This window comes from Lagenorhynchus albirostris, chromosome 14, assembly GCF_949774975.1.
Source record: "Lagenorhynchus albirostris chromosome 14, mLagAlb1.1, whole genome shotgun sequence".
Taxonomy (NCBI): domain Eukaryota; kingdom Metazoa; phylum Chordata; class Mammalia; order Artiodactyla; family Delphinidae; genus Lagenorhynchus; species Lagenorhynchus albirostris.
The window spans coordinates 86,010,161-86,032,309 of record NC_083108.1 but is presented as its reverse complement, the minus strand read 5'-3'; the positions used below and the strand labels follow the sequence as shown (position 1 = coordinate 86,032,309).

At 41.4% G+C, this 22,149-nt stretch overlaps 1 protein-coding gene and 1 non-coding gene across 2 annotated transcripts in view; one reads left to right on the top strand and one right to left on the bottom strand.

Moving 5' to 3' along the window:
- The window catches only part of TMEM132D (transmembrane protein 132D), a 636,308-nt gene that overhangs the window by 5,794 nt on the left and 608,365 nt on the right, over nucleotides 1-22,149 (top strand). The gene's annotated exons all lie outside the window — the stretch shown is intronic.
- Nucleotides 17,447-17,519, bottom strand: TRNAE-CUC (transfer RNA glutamic acid (anticodon CUC)). Its single transcript has one exon. It is a non-coding gene; the product is annotated as a tRNA-Glu (tRNA).

The window sequence follows — 22,149 nt, the reverse complement described above, 5'->3', positions numbered from 1 at the left end:
TGGTTGTCTCCTAGGCCAGGATGCTGAAGAGACTTCGGCCGTGCTCTCTGAATCCCAGCATCCCATCATTCCTCCGCTTCACTAACATGCGTGGCCCCTGGGGGAGGGGAGACTGACGTGGCCTCTGTTTCACCAGGACTAAAAGTCTGGGTAGCTTTTTAGTAAAATTGTAAAGAACGAGGGAGAAGCATGTAGCATGAAGGCAGACAAATATTTTTCCTGTTTCCAAAAGGAGAAGGTTGGATTCTCTGAACATATGGATTGGTGAGTTTGACTTTTGATGCCAGACAACAAGCTTGAATTATGGGGCGAATATTGTGAAGGTGCCGTAGCAGAAGTGAGTGGTGATCACAGGAATCCAGTGTGGATTTGTCGTGACACGAGACCAAAGACTCAGGATATTTCTATATCACTTTTGTCGTTTATTTTTTAAAATCTACCTAAAAAAAAAAATCTAGGAAGAATTAAGAGGATCACCCAGCAACCTGAGGCCAGGGTCGTCTTCACTTAAATGTCCGTTTTAAGTGTCCCTTTTATTTATTTTTTTAATTAATTTCTTTGGTCAACTTTTTAATTTATTTTTTTTCAAGATTTGGCTTTTTTTTAGATTTTATTTATTAAAAATGTTTTAAGTGTCAGAGTACTGATTTTTTTAAATTTTATAATTTTTTAAATTGAAGTATAGTTGGTTTACAGTGTTATGCCAATCTCTGCTGTACAGCAAAATGACTCAGTTATACACATATAGACATTCTTTATTTTATATTCTTTTCCATTATGGCTTATCACAGGATACTGAATATAGTTCCCTGTGCTATACAGTAGTGAGACCTTGTTGTTTATCTATTTTATATATAGTAGTTTGTATCTGCTAACCCCAAGTTCCTAATTTATCCCTCCCCCACCTTTCCCCCTTGGCAACCACAAGTCTGTTCTCTATGTCTGTGAGTTTGCTTCTGTTTTGTAGATAGGTTCATTTGTACCATACTTTAGATTCCACATATAAGCGATATCATATGGTATTTGTCTTTCTTTTTCTGACTTACTTAGTATGATAATCTCTAGTTGCATCCATGCATGTTACTGCAAATGGCATTATTTTGTTCTTTTTTACAGCTGAGTAATATTCCATTGTATATATGTACCACATCTTCTTTATCCATTTATCTGTCGATGGACATTTAGGTTGTTTCCATGTCTTGGCTATTGTGAATAGTGCTACAGTGAACACAGGGGTGCATGTATCTTTTTGAATTATAGTTTTGTCCAGGTATATGCCCAGGAGTGGAATTGCTGGGTTATATGGTAATTCTATTTTTATTTTTCTGAGGAACCTCCACACTGTTTTTCATAGTGGCTGCACCAACTTACATTCCCACCAACAGTGTAGGAGGGTTCAAAGGGTCCCTTTTATACAAACCTATCACCCAAGATGTGTGTCCCATCAACTTCCAGAAATTAAGTATCTATAGGGGAGGAAGGCCCTTGAACTTAAAGTAAAAAGATTTGTGACATATATTCAAAAAGAAATTAAGTACATATTTTCATGACAGGACAGCAGTAACCGAGGTTAAGAAATACATTTGAAACAGTTGAAAGGGAATAAAAACTTTTCTCTCTCTCTTTCTCTGAACTAAAGCCTAGAAATGAGACTTCGATATACATTTGGAAAGACAGGCAGTCACAAAGAATTTTTAGCCATTAGCGACATTGGTTATTTTCCTCATGTGAAAAATAGTATCTTTTTATGTTTATGGGAGAATTGCTGAGCAGACTCACTAAGTAAAGAAGGTGGCAGTCAGACTTCACTTTTGTTGTTGTTGTTTTTGTTTGTGTGTTTGGTCAGGAAAGCCGTGTTGGTAGGTGGGGAGATGCTTAAGTTATAATATAACTCGCTGAGGTTCTCAAGGCTCTGGACACAATCTCTTAGGACATTGTGGCAGGAAAACGTTTTGATATCACAACCGATGTTGATGTCGCCAATTCTCTGCCTGCCTTTAATCCTCACCACCCTTTAAGTCTCATCTCTTTCGCAGGTAAAACATGGCAACCACTGCCTCTTGCCACAGCAGAAAGCCCAGGACAGAAAAGCCAGGTTCCTGACTTTAGATTTCCAGCAAAAGACAAAAGATTTGGAAAAGCATATGTTCGTGGGCATGTGTTTTCTTGGCACACCCTCTCCTTCTTCACCTCAGTAAATATTTTTTCACTGGGGGGAGAGGGAAGGATTCAGAGGTTAGTTCAGATGCCAGAGTGCTTCTGAGATGCTCTGTGTCACTTCACTCCAAGGATGAGTTAGAGCAATATAAGTTAGATTTCCCAAATATATTTGGAGATTCCTAGAGGAAGAGAACCTGCTGTAAAAAGCAGAAGGCAGTGACCAGTGTGCAGTGACCAGGCAGTGAGTTCCAGCGAGGTGCTGAGAGTGGCAGAATGTTTTCCAGATCAGCTGAGGAAGCTGGAGCAGACATGGCGGAAGGAAGCCCAATCAGCCTGAGGAGGCCTTGCGGTCAAGATCACGGGGGCGTCTCTGTGGTCTGCCTGTACTGACCGCAGGAGACCGTATGCCATTTGGACCAATGACAAAGTCTGTCGTTGACGTGAACCCTCCTGGTTGTCGCGGGCACTTTGAATCTTTCAGAACTTACACGTGATCTCTGTAATAATTGGAGGTGGGGGATATTGTTTGGCTACTGGGTGAAACGGGTAATCCAAATAGAAACGAAGTTCCATCCCATAAAAAGGAAGACATGTGTGTTTCTTGCTCTCTGAAGCTGGGGACCGAGTTTGCGTTCACTCCAGCACCCTTGTCAGCACGCTGGGCAGACACGCCTGAGTGGCACTGAGCCTTGGCGGTTCGTGGGTGCCTGATGGTGTCTGATGGCCGGTGTCGACCTTGAGCACGGTCTGCAGGCTCTCGTCCCAGGACCCCGTCCCAGCCCGTCCATGGTGGACGTCTGTATCGAGACTGGCTGTGACAAGAGATGGGATGCTCTTTCGTTAGAGGAGCAGGTTCACAGAAGGAGAGCAAGGATGCTGTATGGCAGAATTGCTCTGGGAAAGATCTGAAGTTAGAACAGTCTAACACTTGAGATAAGTGGATAGCGCAGCCCGCTGAACTTGGGGCCGTAAATGCCAGCTGGGGAAGGACAGCAGCCAGGAGCTTGAGAGGGACGTGTGCCAAGACAGAGTGGAGGGATATTTAAGGACTTTATCAGATGAATTGGGAGATTTTGATTGACATATATACACTAATATGTATAAAATAGGTAACTAATAAGAACCTGCTGTATAAAAAATAAATAAAATTAAAAAAACAAGCTAACAAAAAAACCTGTTTCTTTCCCAAGTTCCTTTTCTAAGAAATACTTCTCAGGCCTTAGTACCAGGAAAAAAAAAAAAAAGCTGTGTTTATCCTGAGAAATAGTTTACACTTTATCCTATGAACACCGTGAATTTTCTAAGTGAATTTCCAAGTGTCTGTCTTTGCTTGAACTCCTAGGAGTCTCTGAGGCGACTTTGCTATTTATAAGTCTAGGAAATTTAAGACACACATCTTAAGACACACACACATGACTCAGCTTCATCCTTGGCTTTATTTTATTTTCCTTATTCTGTCTCTCTTGTCTGCTTCCCTGCTTACTTCTTCTATCCCAGTGCATTTATTTTTTGTAAGCTACTTCAAAGGAATCCTGCCATGAGGGAGAGGTAAAAATAAATAATCTCACTACCCGAAGATGACTGCCTCAACAGTTTGATGTCTTTCGTTCTAGTTGTTTTTCTATGCATTTTTAAAGAGGTTGTGTTCACACTGTCTCTGGGACACATAATTGGTTTTTGACTTTTTTGAGTTCATATGTTTATATAAGCATTTCCTCATGTTTTAAAAATGTATCAGGGATATATTTTTAATGTCTGCGCCATAGCTGAAAATTTTCAGCTCTTGTTGGACAATTATATAATTTATAGTTTTCTGCTATTATGAGGAAATAATTATCTTTGTGCATAATTTTTGCTTTGAGTTACTTTCTTAAAGAGAGTCACAGTTATTTAATTACTAGGCCAAAGAGTATGGGTAGAGCTTTTGTTGACAAGCTGTTTCCCAGACAGGCTTTACCTTTTTGTGCAGGTGTTAGCGATACGTGAAAGCATCCGTTTTGTTGAACCTTGGTGCCCTTAGCGATGGCACTGTGGGCGTCTGCTGTACCTCACAATCTTTGCCGAGTGCCTTGGTGGCCCCGAAAAGTATTCAGAATGTGTCATGGAGAGAGTCACATCGAGGATGTGGCTTCTGAGGCCCTGAAGCTGTTTTCCTCCAAGTGTGGTCCAGGGCCCTGCGATGCTTTGCCTCTTGAAGGCTGTGCGGTTGGAGCGGGTGAGGTCATACAGTCTGTGGCCAGTGGGAAGATGCAGAATTGCTTACAGTGGGTGCTCCTGGGGATGCTATGTGAAGAGGACTCTGGTCAACGGATAATATGGAGGTAAAGAGCCTGCAGTTTCAAGGTTATGAGGGAAAATGAAAATGCATTTAGAAATTCAGTGAGAAGGATGTGATTTAGTTACCTGGGAAGATGAATCTCTCTGGGACTTACTGTTTGGGAATCACTATTATAGAACAGAATCAAAACAACAGGTGGACATTTAAACCTGAATTCTGGGACTTCCCTGGTGGCGCAGTGGTTAAGAATCTGCCTGCCAGTGCAGGGGACACGGGTTTGAGCCCTGGTCTGGGAAGATTCCACATGCTGTGGAACAACTAAGCCCATGCACTGCAAGTACTGAGCCTGCGCTCTAGAGCCTGTGAGCCACAACTACTGAGCCCACGTGCCACAACTACTGGAGCCCGTGCACCACAACTACTGAGCCTGTGCCCTAGAGCCCACAAGCCACAACTCCTGAAGCCCGCGTGCCTAGAGCCCGTGCTCTGGAACAAGAGAAGCCACCGCGATGAGAAGCCGGTGCACCGCAACAAAGAGTAGCCCCTCTCTTGCTGCAACTAGAGAAAGCCCAAGCACAGCAATGAAGACCCAACACAGCCAAAAATAAATAAAATAAATTTATTAAACAATAAATAAATCTGAATTCCTTGATTCTGGGACGTTGATAGAATTAAAAGGGCCCCCGCTGCTTAAATACAGCAAAAATTCTTCAAGTTCAGCCCTGAGATTGACCGAGTTCTCCTCCTTTGTCTGCCACAGGGACTGTCACCCGTACTAAGCACCAAGGGCTTTGATTTATTTATCCAACAATTAGTTTGTTGAAGGCAAGTTGCAAACACAGTAAGATAGGCTCTGAGGATGTGTCAATGAATATGAAATCAACTCTGCCCTCGAAGTGCCGGAGACTGAGACGTGAACTCCTACCTGTCTCGGGTAAGCCAGCGAATACAGGTATGGAAACGTGTTTGATTAAGCGGAGAGAGGAAGGAACGGCAGCCTTGATTTCCCCTTAGAACCCTTAAGACATCTGTTCTGTGATCTTTGCTTTTTCTTTGTCGGCCGAGGTTCTCAGTTGCTGACAACAGAATCTGCTCTGGCCGAGGTGGATTTCCTGAATCGTGTGAGGGGGTGTATAGACCCGCCGTGCACACCAGGGACCCAGGCTGGGGGAGAAACAGCAGAAGCCAGCAAAACCCCCAGCCACACTATCTCCTGTTCTGGCCCAGATCCCACTATCACCGTTGCCTTCCTTTCAGCGTGCATAGGATCCAGCGCTGCCCTCCCTCAGGGCGATGCCGACTGAACCAGACACTCTTCTCTCTGCAAGAAGGTCTGATCTCCCGTAGCTGCTGCCTCCCCTTGCTCATCGTCTCTCTCTGGGTCTCAGATGGGTGCCTCTGTTCAGTGGCACCCAAGACAGATCTGGAACCCCAGCATCAAGAGATTCCTGCCCACCTTGCTGTCAGGACACCAGCCGCTTCAGGAAGAGACCCGCAATTGGTGTGAAATGCGCCAGTCGTCGGTATCCAGAGAAACTCTCATCTTGTTAAAATTGATCCCAGTGACCTTGCAAAGAGTCACATTAAAATATCTCATCTGTGTAACTTTTCTCTTCCCAAGAGGACTGTGGGAAGGAAGCAAGGACCCTCATTGTGTGTTTCTCATGTTGCTGGTCATGGTGTTGGTGAACATGTGCTCAATTAATGGCTGATTCAGTTTTGATTTTTCTAGACAGTCTTCTAGGATTTGAAAGTATTCCTTGGGTTTCTCTGAACTGGAGGCTCTGAAGAGGAGGTACCGTTTTATCCTCCCAAAGGCCTCTAGATTACTATCCTCAGTCAACCTTTAACAGATGCTGTGATGGAAGAAATCAAAGCAGGTCTTCAGCTGAGGCTCCTTTTTGGGAATAGGAAGCAGAGTGCATGGCTTCCCCAAGAAGCCATGGATTGGATGGAAGAATTCCGCCTGAGTTTGATTTATTTAAGGAAGTACTTTCTAGTGATGAATAACTAGACGTATTTTGGTTGCAGGTACAAAACAAAAATCTAAAATTGCCTAAGGGATACGTTAGTGAGGATGGGCTAGTATGATGGGTAGGCTCTGATGTAACATACATACATTACACATACATATATATATATATTACATATGTAATATGTAGATGAGTAAAAACGCATGTCTCTGTGGCTTAATTTGACCAAGGTTTATTTCTTGTTTGGTTAGAGTCCAGTTGACCCTCTCTGACTTTGTAGTTATGCCATTTTGAACACATGACCGTAGGGGATGAGAGGACCTAGGGGATTACGCGGGATGCATTTAAAGTCCAGATTTGGAAATGGCTTCATTATACCCACATCCTATTGACCAGCGTTAGAAACAGAGCCTCCATCTGACTGCAGGGAGAACTGGGAAATGTAGAGGAGAATGTATTGGGCTGGCCAAAAAGTTCATTCGGGCGCAGCTTTTTGGCTGACCCAGTATTTGGTAAACATTAACGGTCTCTGCCTAAAGGAAAAGGGAAATGTAATGGCTCACGTAGCTGAAATTCTGGGAGTGGCTGACATCAGGCAAGGCTTGATCCTGGTGCTCACGGGACGCCAAAGGGACCTAGACTCTCTTTGCTTCTCTTTAACTTTATTGGTTCTGCTCCAACGCACACTGTCCTTCATTTAAGCAAGATGCTTCCCCAGCTCAGAATTACACCTTTTTACCCTAAATTCAGTGAATAGAGCATCTCTCTCAACAATTCCATCAAAGTTCCGGACCTGCCTCTTAAAGGTCCACACTGCTCTGTGAGTCTTCTGAATCAGTGACTGAGCACAGAAGGACGGGATAGGTGCAGGCTGATTGACTCAAGTTTAGCCAATAAGCTCCCCCTTCGGAGCCTGGAGTAGGAACCCACCCAGACCGCCCGATAAGAAAATGAGAGGGAGTTAATGCAAAATAGTTCAGAATACTTTTACCAAATGTGGGGAGATGAGAATTTTGTATTCTTGCCCAGACGACAACTCCCAGTAGAGAATTGTCCCCTCTTGGAGAAGTTACTTTGTCCTTTGACGTTTGTTTAAATGTACTGTATGCTTTTGTTTCCATGATTGTAATTTTTCAGAGTCCTTAATTAGATGTAGAAACTATGCACAATGGAAATAACTGTTGTGAATAAATATTTGCATTATGGGCTGTTAAAAGCAAGCATCAAAACACACAATTGCCTGTTTAACAAGCAGTCGACATTTTGAAATGTGAGATCAGTGAAACAACTGAGAATTCTGTTGAAAGGGAGAGAGAACCGCTTAAATAATATTATTTACATTTTCAAGGGAACTGTGTCCACAAAATGAGGGAAAACAGTGATTCTGATGTACAGAAATGTACAAGCAGCTTACCATCGAGTTCTGACTTTTCCCTTTGATTTCTACATATCTGGTCCTCATAAATGAAGTGCTCTGCTGAATTCCTTAATTAGGCAACACACATTAGGGAGCTGGGTTTTGCCTGTACTTCAGATCAATGTAACCTTAAAACAATGTGGAAGAAGAGTTTCTAGGATATTCTGGTATTACAGAGAACCTAATATTTACATTTTGGGAAGGACCAAAGCTGGCAGTGCACCTTTGGGCCAAGTGTCACCTTTTAACTATCCTACAGTAGTTTTTCCAGAATTAATTTGGATACGGTAAAGAGACTGTTGATAGGGAAAGGACATTTATACTATGCTTTAATGATTGCAATTTAAAAGCAAGCCTCATGATTCTAAAGGATGCAGAACAAATAAAGCAGTAGGGTACCATATGCCTTCAACTGATAAGGAAGAAGAAAATGCTCTTTAAAAAGAAATGTTTATTGAATTATAGTTGATTTACGATGTTGTGTTAGTTTCAGGTGTACAGCAAAGTGATTCAGTTATACATATATATAAATACATATTCTTTTATTACATTCTCTTCCATTATACGTTATTACAAGAATCTTTTTTAAAAAAGTTTTTTTTTTGTTGTGGTCAAAAGTCACGTAATATAAAACATACTATTTTAACCATATTTAACTGTACAGGTCAGTGGCACTAAGTACATTCACATTTTTGTGCAACTCTCACCATCATCCACCTTCTGAATTTTTTTTTTTTTGGGGGGGCTGCGTTGGGTCTTCGTTGCTGTGCTTGGGCTTCCTCTAGTTGCGGTGAGTGGGGGCTGCTCTTCGTTGCGGTGCACGGGCTTCTCATTGCAGTGGCTTCTCATTGTTGGAGCACAGGCTCTAGGCACGCGGGTTTCAGTAGTTGTGGCACAGGGGCTCAGTAGTTGTGGCTCACGGGCTCGAGCGCAGGCTCAGTAGTTGTGGCACACGGGCTTAGTTGCTCCGCAGCATGTGGAATCTTCCCGGACCAGGGCTTGAATCCGTGTCCCCTGCATTGGCAGGCGGATTCTTAACCACTGCGCCACGAGGGAAGTCCCCGAATTTTTCACCTTCCTAAACTGAAGTTCTGTCCCCATTAAACACTGACTCCCTATTCTCCATCCCCACCCCTCGTGCCCCTCCCCCACCCCCACCACCTGTGGCATCTACCAGTGGACTTTCTGACTCTGTGAGTTTGGCTATTCTAGGTACCTCGTATAAGTGGAATCAAACAGTATTGGTCTGCACCTGCTGTGTATTGGAATGCATTTTGAAGGTTTACTTAAAGGTATTGAGTATCTTCTTTAAAAGCTTTCGGATTTCCTGTAGTTGGATGTCAGGGGTGTGGCTTTTGATTGACAGATGGTGTCAGGTGGTACACGTGGCCTGCAGATACGTTCTGTGTGGCTTTCGCGGTGAATGTCTGGTCATCCTTTTGAGATCAGCAGATTTTCGTAAGAGCCTGGATTTTCCTGCTGCTTTTCCATGGTGAGCAGCCCTGATACTTCTGCATGTCAACAATGGTTCCAAGCAGGACAGCTGCTGTCACCACCAGATGCTCTGCACTGGGTCCATCTTCTTTTCTTTTCTTTCCTAGTTACATTATCCCTGGACTTGGACTACCAGAGAACTGGTGCCCTGGGTTTGGGTGCCTATCAAATGTGGGGAGATGAACACTGGAGTGGAATCCCAGTGTTTCTGGAATCCGCACAGCTTCACTCATTTATATTTCGCTGGGCCCTGGGGCTGTGTGAATTGACAATCTCTGCTGGATAATATTTACTTTTAATTTCCAGGAATTGCTTGATTTTGTTTACTACTTTGTTTTTACATTATTTCTTTATTTGGAGGGGTGCGCTTGACACTAGAATATTTGAATGGAGGGGTCATGCACAGCCCTTCTGAGGGGTATGTAAGTGGAGATATTTGAAAAGAAATGCATTTACAAATCCTCAACCTCTGTATGTATTTGGTCCTAAACTTGATCCCTCTAAGTTAATTTACAATTACCCCGTGCGTCTTCTGTCTCTTCCTCCCTGACTCTCTGTCACACACACACACACACACACACACACACACACACACACACACACACACACACACACACACACACACACACACACACACACACACACCTTCTTTGAATTTACAGTAGAAGGGTACTTTCATCCATCTAGCGTCTTGCTCTGTATGATTCATTTCTCCCAGGTGTTAAAGCCTCCACAATCCCCCCAGGTACAATTATTAACTACAGATTTAATCAAAGCAGCATAACACTCCCACCCCATAGCTCATTAAGAGGTACATTTACAAGAAGAGAAGTACTTCTTATTTTTAAAAAATATTCATCAAAATGTGTCATGTATTTATGCTGTGTCATAATATAATAGTAACAATGCCAACTTGATGAAGTTTTTGAATACTGAGCATCTTATGGTAAGAAGAAACAAAAAAATTTAAGTTCAGTATAGACACACCTATATTTTTGTTGTAGGAAAGTGTAATAGGATGATGGGTACATTATTTTCAAGATTAAAAGTACATGACGTTAGGATACTTCCATGTCCTGGCTATTGTGAATAGTGCTGCAGTGAACATTGGGGTGCATGGATCTTTCCAAATCATGGTTTTCTCAGGGTATATGCCCAGGAGTGGGATGGCTGGGTCGTATGGTAATTCTATTTTTAGTTTTTTAAGGAACCTCCTTACTGTTCTCCATAGTGGCTGCACCAACTTACCTTCCCACCAACAGTGTAGGAGGGTTCCCTTTCCTCCACACCCTCTCCAGCATTTGTTATTTGTAGACTTTTTAATGGTGGCCATTCTGACTGGTGTGAGGTGATTCCTCATTGTGGTTTTGATTTGCATTTCTCTAATAATTAGCGAAGTTGAGCATCTTTTCACGTGCCTCTTGGCCTTCTGTATGTCTTCTTTGAAGAAATGTCTATTTAGATCATTTTTTGATCGGGTTGGTTTTTTTTTTTTCTTTTTTGATATGGAGCTCCATGAGCTGTTTGTATATTTTAGAGATTAATACCTTGTTGGTCTCATCATTTAAACAGCTTATATGGAAAGCAGAAATAAACCCAGACATAGAAAACAAACTTATGGTTACCAAAGGGGAAAGTGGGTGGGGGGATAAATTAGGAGTTTGGGATTAACAGATACACACTACTGGTGTATCAAGTAGATATGCAACGAGGACCTAGGGAATTATACTCAATATCTTGTACTAACCCATAATGGAAAAGAATCTGAAAAAGAATCTATCTATCTATGTATACCTATATATATCTATATATATCTGAATCATTTTGCTGTACACCTGAAACTAACACAACATTGTAAATCAACTATACTTTAGTAAAAAAAAAAGGTATATAACAATAGGATAAAATTCTGTATGGGAACCAGGATGGAAATGTGAATTTAGGGGAAAAAGGAACAATGTAAGATTGCCATTGTTGAAGAAGATTTTTTAAAGATTTTATACATGGTTGAAGGTAGGTGTCGAGTCATTCTGTTATCTATATTCCAGTGGATGCATTTAAAAGACTGATATAACAGTTTCGTTTTAAATGTCAAGGTGTACAATACACAGGAAACTTTATCCCTGGCAACTGTTGAAACTCTGATGAAAAGTATTAGATATCAGTTCTTAAATGTACAAGTGGGTCCATAGTTTTAGAAGTTTTCTCTCCAGAGTGAGAGGAACATCCTCTTGGAAAAGCATTGCCTTTGGAATGGTAGTTCTCAGCCTGGGTTACCTGTGAGTATCACCTGTCAAGTTTTCCAACATTCCGTTGCCCAAGGAAATCGGAATATCCTGGGGTGACATCCAGGCGTTGGGGGTTTTGAGAGATTCCCCCCCAATTGATTCTGATGTGAAATCGAGGCTGAGAACCATGAAGAAAAGCTGTCAAGGGAAAACATCTGTCCACGTGGAGAAGTAAAGCAGGGATTCTGAACGCTGGCCGTGCAGTGAAATCTCGTGAGAAGGTATTTGGTGGGGTGGGTGAGTGTCAGGTTAATTGAGGTAGATTTGCATGGTGTACAGTTCACCTTTTTGTACAGTTCTGTGAATTTTGACAAATGCATATAGTCTTGTAACCACTGCCACACTCAAGATGGAACATTTCTATCACCCCCCCCCCAAAGTTTTCTCCTACCCTTTCAGAGCTAGTCCCTCCCTCTACCCTCATCCCCTGGCCACCACGGATCTGTCTTCTGTCACTAAAGTTTTGCTTTTTCCAGAGTGGTATATACATGGTACCAAATCTTATATACATGTTACTATACCTTATGTAACTTTCACTTAGCCCAGTGCATTTCGTATTCTTCCAGGTTGTTGGAGATGTTACCTAGTCCAGGCTAGTACTGCTCCCGCACGATGGGACAAATCGAGAGATGAGGTGTTGGGGTGAAGAATAGTGACTTCATTCAGAAAGCCAGCAGACAGAGAAGATGGTGTCCCAAAGAACCATTTTACCCCAGTTAGAAATCAGGCTTCCTCTTTTAAAAAACATTTTTTTAAATTAAATTTTAAAATCTAAATTAAAATTTTTTTCATAAAATATCTCAATAAACTTTATTTTTTATTGAAGTACAGTTGCTGTACAATATTATATAAGTTATAGGTGTACAATATAGTGATTCACGATTTTTGAAGGTTATACTCCATTTATAGTTATTGTAAAATATTGGCTATGTTCCCAGTGTTGTACAATATATCCTTGTAGCTTATTTTATACCTAATAGTTTGTACCTCTTGCTCTCCTACCCCTATATTGCCTCTCCACTGGTAACCACTAGTTTGTTCCCTGTATCTGTGAGTCTGCTTTTTTGTTATTTTCACTATTTTGTTGTATTTTTAAGATTCCATGTATAAGTGACGTCATACGGTGCTTGTCTTTCTCTGTCTGACTTATTTTGCTTAGCATAATGCCAAGTCCATCCACGTTGCTGCAAATGGCAAAATTTCATTCTTTTTTTTTTTAATGGCTGAGTAGTATTCATGTATACATACTACATCTTCTTTATCCTTTCATCTGTTGATGGACATTTAGGTTGCTTCTGTATTTTGCCTGCTGTAAATAGTGCTGCTGTGAACATTGGGGTACATGTATCTTTTAGAATTAGTGTTTTTGTTGTTTTCAGATATATGCCCAGGAGTAGAATTGCTGGATCATATGGTAGTTCTTGTTAGTTTTTTTGAGAAACCTCCATCCATACTGTTCTCCATAGTGGCTGCACCAATTTACATTCCCACCAACAGTACAGGAGGGTTCCCTTTTCTCCACATCCTGGCCAACATTTGTCCTCTAAAAAGGGACGAGTTGTGGCTGGCTGTTTCGAACTTCCGGGTGCTGGCCAGACCTGGAGGGGATGTGATAATCCTATGTTCTTGCAGCTGTCCATGCAGGTCTGATCAACACTGACAATTGTTATTTTCTCTTTTGCAACTTTTTATCTCTGTATGAATATAAAGTGTTATACCTTTAAAGGTCAAGCCTGGGAGGCAGAGCTTTGAAAAAGGGCTATTTTGTATATTTCAGGCTAAAGGCAACATTCTTTTACAAAAGGTGCAGAGCCAGCATGACTCAGCACAGGCAACAGAGCACCAAGTTTAGAAAAGATCCAGTGCAGAGTCAGGTTTGTTCTTATCTGTTACAGATGTGTCAGGAGTTCCTTTCTGCTGAGTAGTATGTCATGGTATGGATGTACCACAGTTTAATTATCCGTCGCCAGGTGACAGATGCCAGAGTGGCTAATTGTTTTGGCTATTACGAATAAAGCTGCCATAGGTTGTGGACACATTTTGGTGTCAGTCTGTGTTTTCATTTCTTTGTGGGTAAATGCCTGGGGATGAGATTGCTGGGCAATGTGGACCCTGCATGTTTAACATCATAAGACACTGCCAAACTGTTTTGCAAAATGGTTGAACCATTTGTACCAGCACTGTGTAATGTTCCAGCTGTTCTGCATCCTTGCCAACACTTGTTTTCACATTGCGATTTTATTTTAGCCTAATACACGTGTGATGGTATCTCACGGTGATTTTAATTTGCATTTCCCTAATCACTAATGATGTTGAGCAGTTTTTAGTGGCTTATTTGCCATCCTGTTTTTGGATCAAGTATCTGATCAAATTCTTTCTGTTTTAAAATGGGCAACTAATTTGGGTCATCTTATTCAGTTTTGAGAATTGTATACCTTGTAAACGAGTCTCTTATTATATATGTGATTTGAATTTCTTTTCTTAGTATATAGCATGTCATGTCTTTTAACAGATGTTTGGCAGAGCAGACTTCTTTTTTGATGAAGTCTAATTATTTTTTAATGGAATTGCTTTTGTTGTTATAGCTTAGAAATCTTTGCCAAAGGAAAGGTCAAACAGCTTTTCCTTTGTTTTTTTTTTCTAATAAGTTTAATAGTTTTAGGTTTTACACTGAGGTCTATGATTCTTCTGGGTTAATTTTTGTATTCGTTGCAATGTATGGGTCAACGTTTAGGTTTTTACATATGACTGCTCAATTGTTCCAGCATATTTTTTTGTTATAGACTGTTATTTCTCTCAAATTGGCTTTATTTTTTTGCCAGGATCATTTGACTATGTACGGTAGGCATATTCTGGAGTCTGTCTTGTTCCGCTGATTTATGTGTCTATCCTTTTACCAATACCGCTCTGTCTTGATTACTGTTCTTTAAAATACATCTTGAAATCAGGTAATGGGAATCACACAGTTTTGTTCTTTTTCAAAGACATTTTGGCTGTTCTAGCCTTTGATTTACAATATGCATTTCGGAACTGGCTTCTCGATTTCTGAAACAAGATCCTGCTGGGATTTTGATCGGGATTACACTGAAAGTGCAGAAAATACACCTTCATAATAACGAGAACTGCTGTCTTAATAATAATGAACTCTCTAATTCACGAACATGGTACATCTGATCATTTATTTAGGCTTTCTTTGATTTTTATCATCACTGTTTTATACTTTGCAGAATACAAATGCCACACAAACGTTTTAGATTTATACCCAAGTGTTCCAGGTGTTTGGGTGCTATTTGTGAATAGTATTCTTTTTAAAATGTGAATTTATTGCAAATATATAGAATAAAATCGATTTTTAGATATTGACCTTTTATCCTAAACTTATTTATTTTAGTAGCTTTTTTTGGGTGGACTCTTGGCGACATTTTATGGACAGTCACGTCATTTGTGAATATAGTTTCACTGCCTACTTTTCAATCTATATGCCTTTCCCCTCGTTCCCTTTGCACTGGCTAGAAATTCCAGTATGATGTTGAATAAAAGTGGGGAGCGGGGCTTCCCTGGTGGTGCAGTGGTTGAGAGTCCGCCTGCCGATGCAGGGGACACGGGCTCGTGCCCCCGGTCCGGGAAGATCCCACATGCCGCGGAGCGGCTGGGCCCGTGAGCCATGGCCGCTGGGCCTGCGCGTCCGGAGCCTGTGCTCCACAGCAGTGAGAGGCCCGCGTACCGCAAAAAAAAAAAAAAAAAAAAAAAGTGGGGAGCGTTTGCATCCTTGCCTTGTTTCCAATCTTAGGAGAAATACATTCAGTCTTTCACCATTAACTATGATGTAGGTTTCTCATAGATGCATATATATGTTTATGAAATATGTAGGTTTCCTAAAAATATGGAGATGAAGTTCTGCTCTGTTCCTAATTTATGGGCAGATTTTATCATAAATGGATGTTGAACTTTGACGGATCCTTTTATTGCATCAGTTGCCACAAGCGTATGATTTTTCTCCGTCTGTTGATAGTGTGGGTTACGTTGATTTCCCAGTATTGACACTCTGTGTTCCTTGTACAAACCCAACTTAGTCCTGGTATAATTTTCAGTGCATTGCTGTATTTGATTTGATGATATTTTGTGTGGGGCTTTTGTAGCTAAGTTATTTTCTGTAGTTTTCTTCTATGTACTATCTCTGTCTAGTTTCTGTATTAGGGTAATAACCAGTTTCATAAAGTGAAACGTGGAGTGTTCCCTCCTGTTCTATTTTCTGGAGGACACTATAAATGCAGTGCTAGTACTTCTTTAAACGTTTGGTTTAAATTTTCTGATGAAACTGCCTCTGTTTGGATATTTTTTTCAGAAGCTTTTAAATTATAGATTCAATTTAATAGTGTTAGGGCTATTCAAATTAACTTATATTGAGTAAGTTTTTGGTAGTTGTGTTTTTTATGAATTGGTCTGGCTTATCTAAATTGTTGAATTTATGGAAATAATGTTGGTAATATTCTTTCACTAGCCTTTTCATGCCTTGAGATCTGTAGTGATGCCGCCTATTTCATTCCTGCAATTAGTTGCATGTTCTTTTCTCTTTTTTCTCGGTCAGTCTGGCTAGAGGTTTAAGATTTTTACCTGTCTTTTTCAAAGAAACAGCTTTCAATTTTATTTTTCTCTGCTGTTTTCTTTTTTCATGTTTATTGATTTCTGCTCTAATCTTTATTATTTCCTTTCACTGCTTCAGGTTTAATTTTCTCCTCTTTATCTGGTCTCTTCACATTGAAGCTTGGATCATTTTTTCAGACATTTCTTCTTTTCTCATATAAGCATCTAATGCTACAAATTTTCCTCTGGGCACTGTTTTATCTCTGTCTCTCAAACTTCTATGTTATACTTTTATTTTCATGCAATTTATATAGTTTTTTAGTTTTCTAGTTTTTTCATAATTTCCCTTGTGACTTCCTGTTTGACCCGTATGTTATTTACGAGTTTGTTGTTTACTTTAAAAATATTTGAGGATTTTCTGGATACCCTTCTGTTATGGATTTCTAGTTTAATTCCATTTTGCTCAGAGAATATACTTTGTAGGATGTTAATTCATTTATATTTTTGAGTATTTTTTATGTTCCAGAATATGGTCTGTCTTGCTAACTACTCCTGTGTTCTTGAAGAGAAAGTTATATTGATAGTGTTGTCCAAATATCCTACATCCTTACTGACTTTCTGTTTACATGTTCCTTCCATTAGTGAGTGTTGACTTCTCCAATTATAATTACGGATTTTTCTGTTTCTTCTATTAGTTTTGTGAGTTTCTGCTTCATGTATTTTGGAGTTCTGTTGTTTGGTGCAAACACATTTAGGATTGTTACATATTGCAGATGAATTGACCCCTTTATGAGCATAAAATACCTCATTTTTTCCCCCCTGTATTATTGCTTATTTGGAAGTCTATTTTTTCTGACATTAATATAGTTCCTTCAGTTTTTTTTTTGGTAGTGATTGCATAGTATATTTTCCGTATTTAAAAAATTTTAACCGGATAATGTCTTTATAATTACAGTGTGTGTCATCTAGGTAGCATATAACTGGGTGTTGTTTTATATCCACTCCAACAATCTGTTTTTTAATTGGTGTGTTTAGACAATTTACATGTCATATAATTTCATATCCGATTAGGTTAAAATCTATCATCTTCCTAGTTGTAGGATATTCTTTCTGTTCCCTGTGCACCCCCTTGACTGTTTTTTAGTTAATTGAACATTACTTGTAATTCTATTTTATCTCTACTATTGGGCTATTACTTGTACCCTTTTTTTTTTTTTTTTTTGACCACACTGTGTGGCTTGTGGGATCCTAGTTCCCCGACCAGGGACTGAACCTGGGCCCTCGGCAGTGAGAGTGCAGAGTCCTAACCACTGGACCACCGGGGAATTCTCACTTGTACCTTTTTAAAATTACTGCAGTAATTGCCCTAGAGTTTTGAATACAGACTATTAACTTATTACAATCTAATTTCCAAAGAATATTACACCACTTCACATACAGTGTAAGAACCTCCAGATAGTATATTTACATTTCCTCTCTCCCACTTTTAGTTTTATTAATATCATTTTTTATCTTTACACATGCTATAAACCCACAGTATATAGTTATTACTGTTAATTTTTTTTAACATACTTTCTTTACTGGAAAAAATGAAATGGCGGAAGGAAATGAATATTTAGTTTCTATCACGGGTCAGGCATTTTTTATGCTTTTTCCTATTATTGTTTTCGCCTTATACAATCAGTCATCTTTTAGAACAACTGTAAGTAAGAAAAAAGTGGATTTTATATCTACCTACATTTTAACCATTTCCAGAAGTCTTCATTTCTTTGTGTGGATCCAAGTCTCTGTCTGGTAATATATTCCTTCTTCCTGAAGAACTTCATATCAGAGATCTGATGGTGATGCATTCCTGGTTTTCACTTTTCCGAAAAACCTTTACTTTTAGTTCTGAAAGTATTTACTTAAAGATGTTACTTTGCTGTCTCCTGGCTTATATAGCTTCTGAGAAGAAGTCTACTGAAATCCTTATCTTTGTTTCTCTGTTTGTAATGTGTCTTTTTTCTTGGGCTGCCCTCTAAGTTTTCTCTTTCTCTTTCTCTTTCAGTAGTTTGGATAAGATGTGTCAAGATGTGCTCTTTTGCATTTATTTATCTGGTTGGGATCCTCTGAGCTTCTTGGTCTGTGGCTTGATAACTTTCATTATTTTGGGGAATAGCACTTGTTCTGTTTTCAGGTATTAACTTCTTTTCTCTCTCTCTTCTCTTGTGATTCCAATTACACATATGCTGGACTTGTTCACATTGTCCCTCAGGTCCTAGATGCTCTGTTTTCTTACTCTTCTTTTTTTTCTCATAGTGTTGCAGTTTCAGTAACTTCTTTTGACCTGTTTTCCTATCGTTGAGTCTTCCCTTAGCCATGTTTAGCCTACGAATAAGCCCATTGAAGACATTCTTCATCTCTGACTGCGGGCTTTTCATTACTCTGTTATTTCTAACATTCCCATCTGACATTTTCTAAGTTTCCATCTCTTTGCCAAGATTCCCCCATCTGGCCATGAGGTTGTCCACCTTGAATACCAGGATCCACCTGCACGGCACCTGGAATCCCTTCTGCCCGAGCTCCGGCACAGGTGAGCCAGTGTCTCTTGTCTTTTGAAGGAACCTCTTTTCTCGGATTTCAGGCTATTTGGTTTCTATGCAACCTCAGCTCTTTGATGTGTTTGTGAAACTCTGTTAGTCTGTAGTGTATCCAGCGTTTTTGTTACTGTTGTTATTGTTAGGAGGGGAGCAGTCCTTTCCCCCCTGTTCTCTGCATCTTAGGCAAAAACTTTTAAAAAATACAGACTCAGAGATTCTGATTTCTTTGATTTGTGGTGGGACCCAGACAAGGGTCTAGTTCTAAAAGCTTCCCAGGTGATTTTGACTCTGAGGCACAGATGCTGTGGGGCAGTGATACGGGGATGAGGTGATGTTCGGGATTTATTTCACGACATTTATTTCCCTAGTGGAATTATTTTATGTATCCCTCTTGGTTTAACCAGGAAAACAGAAAGCGTGTTAAAATATTGTCCACACAGGGAATGTAGGAGAAGACATCAGTTTAGTAGAAGAAACTCAGTCTCAACTCTGGACAGTAGTGATAGTTTCCTATTGTTCTTTCTTTCCGAGGTTGAAGGAGGTTGTTTCTTCATAAAAATATACCACATTCTTGGGTGGGGAGGAGATTCATGCCCATCATAGTGGACAGGAAGTATGTTTGCACACTCAGCATCCATCCGGCTTCTCACAGCATCGTCTTATTTCATTTTGGGGACAGCTGAGGGAATTCAGAGATTGCCTACAGCAGGGTCCCCCAGCATCTCCAGACTGAAGGGACAAGGGGAGGAGATGGGTCCCCACCGTCCTGTTTGGAGGAGAAGCGTTACCTGCTGGACCGCCAAAAGAAAAAGATGCAGCTGACTGCAGGGTAAGGAAGACACCCCAATGTGAGGGGACAGAAGCCCTGGCATCTCTCTCTTTTACCCTCCAGTGTCCTGCCAGTAGCTCTCATTGCTCCAGCCCTGCCTGCAGCCAGCTGACATGGGAGCCTGGGAATGAAATCTGCAGGGACATTCCAGGAAATCCCCGGAGGTGGCAGCCATTCATCACCAAAAGACCTCCAGTATAATCGCCTAATTAATCAGAGCTCATTTTATTACTACTGCAGTTTAAAAAAAAAAAAAAAAAGCACCTCTGGGAATCCCTGGCGGTCCAGTGGTTAGGACTCAGTGCTTTCACTGCCGGGTCCTGGGTTCGATCCCTGGTCGGGGAACTAAGATCCTGCAAGTCACGTGGTACAGCCAAGAAAAAAAGCACCTCTTGAGTCTGACAGTAGTATCCCAGAAAAGGGAGGTCAGGGATGGATATTTAGAATTCTGGAGTCTGAGCCCCACTAGCTTAGGGCGAGTCTTTCAGTTTGGGGATCAGGTGGACAGCAAAGTGAAGGGCTTGTAGGGAAGCGGGAACCACAGTTATTTTATAAGTGAGCTTTGAGGCCAGGTGAGCCGTATGTGGCTCTGAAAACGGGCTTCTTTGCCCAGGAGAGCAATAGATTGTTTCCGTAAAACAGTTTTTAGCAATTTCCTGAAGCCAACATTGAGGTTCCGTATTATTTCACAGTCTTATCTTCCTGGACGGGAATTTCCTAGAACAGATCGTAAGGCCGTTTCAATGTAGATGGTCTTAGTTTTTAGTCTTGTTGGTTAAGCCTTGGGGATACAGAGGGTCTCAGTTCTTAGGGCAAAAGGGACAGAAAGTGACCCCCGTCTGTAAGATCGATTCTAGGCTTTAGTCATCACCTTGGGATCGAAGATAAGCCCATGCAGCCTCACGCGTGGATGTTACAGTGAGTGGTCGATATGAAGACATTAGAATAACCTCTCTGGTGTACTGGGAGGAGAGACACCCAGGAGTCAGCTTTCTGGAATGGGTGGTCATCGGTGCTAACAGCTCTGTGGGGAGGCTGCGGGATGAGGCTCAGGTTATCGCGTGCGTGCGCACGTGTGTGTGTGTGTGCGTGTGTGTGTGTGTGTGTGTGTGTGTGTGTGTGTTTGGTCAGCAGGTAGAGTTAGGCTGCTGTTCTCGAAGAGCATGCCTGCTGTTTGGCCCCTGTTGATTTGCAGGCTGCCAGTAGGAGGCAGATGAATGACGCTCTTTGACCTTATTTGTCCTAAGCGTTGAAGGATGTTTCTCAGCTGAGCAGATAGGGGCACACGCTTCCCTTGGTTCACAAGTGCCTGGTAGAATCAGCTGTCGATCTGCTGGGTTCCTGAGTCTGACACGTGGGCAGGAAGTGGCTGGGATTAAGGAAAGGTCACGAGCATCTCTGTAGTTCATCTCACCCGTCTGTGGTTGTCCGAATGTGTCTGCACCTTAGCCGTTTCACTCTGTCTCCGGACAGTAGTGATAGTTTCCTGTTGTTCTTTCTTCACGAGGTCAGAAGGAGGTTGTTTCTTCATAAAGATACGCCGCATTCTGAGGTGGGGAGGAGGTTCACGCCCATCGCAGTGAACAGAAAGTGTGTTTGCACACCCAGCCTCCATCCCACTACTTACAGCCTCATCTTGTTTCCTTCTGGGGGAGTCACCCCATCCCCCATATCAGTCCCTAGAGTGAGGCTGGTTCCAGATGTGGGTACATGGACCCGGAGTGAGGCCGCCACCACATTCCATCCAACTGGCCACAGTGAGTGAGCTGAGGCTTGGTACCTGATCCAGTGTCAGCAAACGGGAGACAGTTTCATGGCTTTTGGTGGAAACCTTGGAAGAGATAAGGTCACATTTTGTGGGGATGAATGGCAGTAAGGGTGATGCAAGCTGGGGATGCTGGGGGCCACCTCAGAGAGCCCAAGAATGAAGCCAACACAAAGACACAGAGAGAAGACAAGTGTGACGGTGTTATATGAGGCTTGATCCAGCCATGCCTGAAGCCACCAGGTTGACCCCAGAACAGTTCAGTTACATGAGTCAGTAAAATCTCTCTCTCTCTTTTTTTTCCTTTAAGCTGATTTGATTTAGGTTTGTGTCATTTGTTGCTGAAAGAGTCTTGACAGATACACTCATGGGGGGAGTACAGCCATGGCCATGGAGACAGCCGGGGGGAGCGCCAGCCGTTATTTCCACTGCATCTCAGCACAGGCTACTAAGTGGAGAGCTTTTGCTGAGTTGGAAATAATGATTTGGTGAGGATGCTAAGGGCTGAGTGTAAATCACCAAACAGTTGTATTTGGAATGGAATGAACACTTCTGGGCTCCTTTCCCGCCCCTTTAGTGGTGAAAATTCGTGTACAGCATGAGGGAGCCCACTTACCAATGCTGAGAACTTAGAGAAGAGGTTCAGAGCTCTTGTAAATAATGAATGAATGAGTGAATGTGGGAATGTTGGTTTATTTGGAACTCTCCGGGCCAGAGTTGACAGAACGGCAGCCGGTAGGTCAGACATTGCCTGTAGGCATGTGTTTGATCAATCGGTTGTT